General features: G+C 56.2%; 1 pseudogene; it reads left to right on the top strand.

Annotated features, from left to right (window-relative positions):
- Positions 1-1,099: 1,099 nt before the first annotated feature.
- The window catches only part of LOC121878956, a 6,108-nt pseudogene continuing 1,679 nt past the window's right edge, over positions 1,100-5,528 (top strand).

Raw genomic sequence — 5,528 nt, 5'->3', positions numbered from 1 at the left:
AATATACATCCATCGGTTGCTGCGAGTTCGGTGCCTGCTGGCTGTCTCCCCGACACGAGGGTAACCCGAACCGAGCTTCCGCCTTGGGGTTTAATCGCCCGCGCCTTGCGCGAGGCGTGCCCTTAAAAACAAGCAAGCCTATCACTAGCAAGTCCATGGACTTGGCGCACCCACATTCAACCACAACAAAGCGACAGTTGTCGCCCTCGCAAATAACTGGAGGCGGCGCTCTTTTGCCTGCTGTCCACAGAGACACGAATGGCCGTCGGCCGCTCATGGCTGATGCTGCACATGTTCTAAGAGGCACTCCATCCCACGAAGAAGAAACGAAACCGGGTCGGATATCTTTTAAGTAAGCCCCGCCGGAATTTCGTCTATCACCTCGAAAAGAGTGCTTGGCATGCATTGCAGTGGAACCTAAATTGATGAGTGCGCCTGGGCCCGCAGTCTACCATGTAGTGGTGCAGGCAGAGAGATGAGAATGCTTGGGTGACGCCGTGCTCTTCCTCACGCGCTCCTCCACCCTCTCCCACGGTCAGACGCGGTGTGGCGTTCTCTTTGAGAGTTCGCCACGAGTCCACGTCTATCTCATGACTGGGAGGGAGGCAGGGGGAGTTCTCTCTAAACGCGTTAAAGACGGTGTTGCGCCTCATAACGGCGCTCGCCGGGATAGAGCACTAGTTCTGCAGCCGGAAAGGCCGCTCACGCCAATTAATACTGCGACTCTCGCTCTCTTTCTCCGGATAAACAAGTGCCACTGCTGTGGCATGCGGGAACGGGGAAAGAGGTCAAAGTTTAAGCGGCAAAGGTGCGGCCGAGTAAGGGCGGAACACGAGCGTATATGCATTAAAACTGTGTGTGTATATGACTCTGCGAGAGATGTTCTGCTGGAACACTTTTCCTATTGGCTATTTACCACTCAATGAGAAGGAACGGAGTCAGGGGTGGGAGTGCCGGCGCCATGGCCGCTGGTACCCCCGCGACAAGCCCCTAAAACCTTCCTGCCTGGTAATGTCGGTGGTGAAGAAAGTCGGTGGCAGAGCGTCTTCCGCTTCGTGGTTGGGGAACTTGTTCCCCCTAAGGATGATGAGACCACGATCGACCTCGTAGTAGGAGAGAGCTACCCGCCAAATTTAAGCATATTAATAAGCGGAGGAAAAGAAACCAACAGGGATTCCCTTAGTAAGGGCGACTGAACCGGGAAAAGCCCAGCGCATAACCTCGATGTCTTCGGGCACGAGGGGTGTTGCGTTTCAGAGGGTCCAGCACGCCGTCCCATACCGTCTAAGTCAAGCTTGAAAGCGGCCACTGCCCATGGAGGGTGACAGGCCCGTATGGCGGCGCCCGTGAGGGTACAGATGGGACGGTCGGAAAGGGCCTCTCTGTAGAGTCGGGTTGCTTGAAAGTGCAGCCAAAAGCAGGTGGTAAACTCCATCTAAGGCTAAATATGACCACGAGACCGATAGCGAACAAGTACCGTGAGGGAAAGTTGAAAAGAACTTTGAAGAGAGAGTTCAAGAGTACGTGAAACCGTTAAGAGCCAAACGGGTGGAAACTCGAAGGTCGAACTGAGGGGATTCAGCTCGTCGGCTGTCGGCTGGGTGGGGTGTTGTAATTGAGCGACCCCAAAATGTTTGGGCGCGCCCCCACTCACGCTGGCGTCGGCGGGCGTATTTCGCCTCGTAGTAGGTCACCGCGACCCGTTGCGAGAGGGCGTCCGAAGGCCAGTCGGACTGGTACCTCGCGCCCGACTCTCTACTCAGCACTACGTCTGGAGACCAGCAGCGGCCAGAGGGAACCCTCGGTGTCCCTGGCTGCCCTACGGCAGTCATCCGAGAAAAAATTACCCGCCCTTCAGCGGCGGTTTTACTCGCGGTATTACACCAAAGGTCGGTGATCCACCGACCCGTCTTAAGCTCGGACAAGAGTCTGCTGTGTGCAAGTCAATGGGCTCACTGGCAAAGGCGAAAATAAGTGACAGCAGGCGCCAGGGCACTGTAACAGGCTCTCCCGGTGCGTCTTGGGGCAATCCTGACCCGGCTGCCTGCAGCCTCGCCCGCACCCGCGACAAGCGGGGTGAGAATACCCGTCTCTGGAGCGTTTCTGCGTGGTATGATGGAGGTCGTCAGGGCGATGGTCGAGATTTAATTTCCCCTCATGGGAAGGCGCAGGCCCGGGACTTGCCAAGACGCCGCGGTGCTGTCCGTCCCCGGAAGCGGGCCGTCGGTAAACGGCGGAGGCGCACCGGGGCAGGCTCGCGGGCAGTCGGCAAGTACCATGAGCATATATGTTGGGACCCGAAAGATGGTGAACTATGCCTGGCCAGGATGAAGCCAGAGGAAACTCTGGTGGAGGTCCGTGGCGATTCTGACGTGCAAATCGATCGTCGGAGCTGGGTATAGGGGCGAAAGACTAATCGAATCATCTAGTAGCTGGTTCCCTCCGAAGTTTCCCTCAGGATAGCTGGAACTCGCAGGGTGAATTTCATCCGGTAAAGCGAATGATTAGAGGTCTTGGGGACGAAACGTCCTCAACCTATTCTCAAACTTTAAATGGGTGAGATGCCGAGCTTGCTTGTAGGGATGAAGCTCCGGCGACTAATCTAAGTATCTAGTGGGCCACTTTTGGTAAGCAGAACTGGCGCTGTGGGATGAACCAAACGTCGAGTTAAGGGGCCTAAATGAATGCTCATTCAGATCCCATTGAAAGGCGTTGGTTGCTATAGACAGCAGGACGGTGGCCATGGAAGTTGGAATCCGCTAAGGAGTGTGTAACAACTCACCTGCCGAAGCAACTAGCCCTTAAAATGGTATGGCGCTCAAGCATTCTCCCGATACTCGACCGCCGGGCGCACTACCGGCCTCGCTCTCAAGGCGGGGTCTCGAAGCCCCGGTGAGTAGGAGGGTCGCAGTGGTGAGCGCTGAAGGGTTTCGGCGTGGGCCGGCCTGGAGCCGCCACTGGTGCAGATCTTGGTGGTAGTAGCAAATACTCGAGAGAGACTCCCTTGATGACCGAAGCGGAGAAGGGTTCCATGTGAACATCAGTTGGACATGGGTTAGTCGCTCCTAAGCCCAGGGCTAAGGCCTGATCCACGCTCGAGGCAAATGCAACACGAGCAGAGGAGAAGAAGAACAACTAAGTAGGGGTTCTATCTATCTACCTCGGTCTTATATAACACAGTCTAACAAAGTGAAAGGCCAAAGGATGAGTGGCGAAAGGGAATACGGTACTTATTCCGTAACCAGGCCTGGAACCCTAGCAGGTGTGTGTGCGCCCTTTGGGAATGCTACATGCCCGCGAAGGGTCCTGGCAACTGAAACCAGCTCGCGTCCACCGGCGGTGGTCCGGGAAAGAGTTCTCTTTTCTGTTTAAGGCGCCGTCGTCTTGTGGAAATCTCTCATATTCAGAGAGAGGGCGTTGGTAAGACGGTTAGCCGAGCGCCATGTTCTGGCGCATCCCGGAAAGTGCCACCGGCCACAAACGGTAAAAAATGCGGAGGGTGGTTATCCCAGGCAGCATTGTCGAACTCGTTTCCGGGCGCGCTCTGCTTTTTCGGCCCGTGCGCACTTTACAACCGCATCTGGTCTCCAAGGTAAGCAGCCTCTGGTCGATAGACTAATGTAGGTAAGGGAAGTCGGCAAATTAGATCCGTAACTTCGGGATAAGGATTGGCTCTGAGGATCGGGCCAGTCGGGCCTGTGCGGGAAGTGGGCCTGGGTTCGGGCGCAGGACTGGGCGAGGTGACGGTAGGGACGTTAGGGCAAACTGCCGTGGTTCGTCCGGCGAGGGATGATGTTGCACATGTGCGCTTCTCTCTCGTGCGGGGCACGCTGCGGTGGCCTAGCGCCTCTCTAAACCGAGCTCGGACCGGCGTACCTCCGGCCCTTCCGTGGAACGCGCTAGGTTGCGTGGGCGTGTTCTCGGGCGGTGTTCGCCGTCCCTCCAAAGCTCTTGTAGTAAGAGGTGCGGGGGGGAGGCGGGGCCGTTCGGTTCACTACAATCCCACTTCGGCTGGCGCCCAGCGATCAACTCAGAACTGGCACGGACCAGGGGAATCCGACTGTCTAATTAAACCAAAGCATTGCGATGGTCTTTGATGGATGTTGACGCAATGTGATTTCTGCCCAGTGCTCTGAATGTCAAAGTGAAGAAATTCAACCAAGCGCCCCTGAAAGATGGAGGATTGGGAGTGCCCCGCTTACTAGAGAGTATCACCCGCATGAAAATGGGATTGCTCCACCGCCTTAGGACTTCCAGTGACCCAGCCGTTCGACTCATAGCAGCGGATGGACTCTGGGGGAAGGAGGTGACAGCAATGGCGAGGCACTTCGGGGTAGAGCACATCAGCGCCGAGTCTACGCGGCGGATGAAGAAGGAGACTGTGGAGAAGATGAGGGACGAGTGGAGCCGCTCCTGGAGTGGCAGGGGTGCAGAAAACTTCTACGGAAAGCAGGCCTGCAACGGGATCCTTAAAAACGATCTCGGACCAGGAAGGAAACCAATTGATCTGTTACGACTCCGGGCCCAGTCCGTCTCATGCCGAGTCTCGAGAGCCATTGGCCGGGTGCCGAATGAGGAGCTAGCTAGACTGACGTGCCGCCGCTGTGGAGAAGGGCAGGAAGACTTAATGCACCTACTGCAGTCCTGCCAAGCTGCTCAGAACCACAGGGTAATCAGACACGATGCTATCCTCAGGCAACTCGGCCAGTGGCTCGAGAGGGAGAACTATGATGTACAAATGGAGCCCCACATACCAACCGGGCACACATTCGTCAAGCCTGACCTGCTATTACAGAAAAATGGCCGGTACTCGGTGCTCGACCTCTGCATACCCTACGAGAGCGACAAATACGCTCTCCACAGAGCCGAGCAGTTCAAAGCCGACAAGTACAGGGCGTACGAAGCAGACGTAAGGAGGTACATCACCAGCCGGGGACTAGCGACCCCCGTCGGAGATATTGCTTTCCTGGGCGCTGCCATTGGCGCACGGGGTGGCATTCGAACAGCCACCGCGAAACTGCTTGGGAAAATGGGTATCAGAGGCCGTGGCATCGGTATCCTCACCAGCATGGCCATTGAGGGATCCATTAAGATACTACGGACTCTCAGAGTGCAGCCGACCAACTAACGTAATCAGTAGGAAGCAAAAGATGGGGACCAACCTGCCGGCGAACATAAGGACCCGGTGGACCCCCCCGATTACAAAGACGAGGACCATCCCTTCTGGAGGGATCCTCCAAGAATGGCACTTCTTCCATCTTAAGATGAGGACAAACCACCCCAGTTAACATCAAGGACCTGGGTGCCATTCTAATCGGAAGTAGGCTATTTGAAAACCGCCGCAAGCTGATCGACGCAACCCAGCCCTTGCACTGGGGGCGTCCGCCATACTGAAAGCAAGGCAGTAACACCCATACCTTGCCAAAGAACTCTGCCCACCGGGGGGCTGCAGCCTCCGGGACGGACCTCTGTCCCTGTTGTCCCACTTGAAGGTGCTCTACCAAAAAAAATTTCAATCCTTCCTGCTC

Source organism: Homarus americanus, unplaced genomic scaffold (assembly GCF_018991925.1).
Source record: "Homarus americanus isolate GMGI-L3 unplaced genomic scaffold, GMGI_Hamer_2.0 scaffold26152, whole genome shotgun sequence".
Taxonomy (NCBI): Eukaryota; Metazoa; Arthropoda; class Malacostraca; order Decapoda; family Nephropidae; genus Homarus; species Homarus americanus.
Note: the sequence above shows the minus strand (reverse complement) of the source record. Positions and strands in the feature narration are given on the sequence as shown.